Here is a 347-nt window from a genome sequence, read left to right as displayed (position 1 = left end):
TGGGGGGCTGGGGGGGTGAATGTGGCTTAGGGAGTCCCGGCGTGGAGAGCTGCGCTATAGACTTACCCCAAGAGGCCTGAGGATAGTAGTGCAGGCTAGGAGAGTTAGCTGGTGGTGCAGGCCCAGGGAAGCAGAGAGAGGTAATGGCAGGGCCAGGACCAGAAGCGGTGCTCCTGGAGCCCAAGAAAGGGACTGAGTTGCTCCCAAGAGGCCTGAGGATAGTAGTCCTTACTGTGTTTTTTTAAAATTATTTATTTTTATTTTATGTGTATCAATGTTTTTTCTGTAGTTATGTAAGTGTACCACATGCATGCAGTGCTAGCAGATGCCAGAAGAGGGCATTGCAT

Source organism: Nannospalax galili, unplaced genomic scaffold (genome assembly GCF_000622305.1).
Source record: "Nannospalax galili isolate Female #2095 unplaced genomic scaffold, S.galili_v1.0 scaffold388, whole genome shotgun sequence".
Taxonomy (NCBI): domain Eukaryota; kingdom Metazoa; phylum Chordata; class Mammalia; order Rodentia; family Spalacidae; genus Nannospalax; species Nannospalax galili.
The sequence above is the reverse complement of the archived record's forward strand: the minus strand, read 5'-3'. Positions refer to the sequence as shown.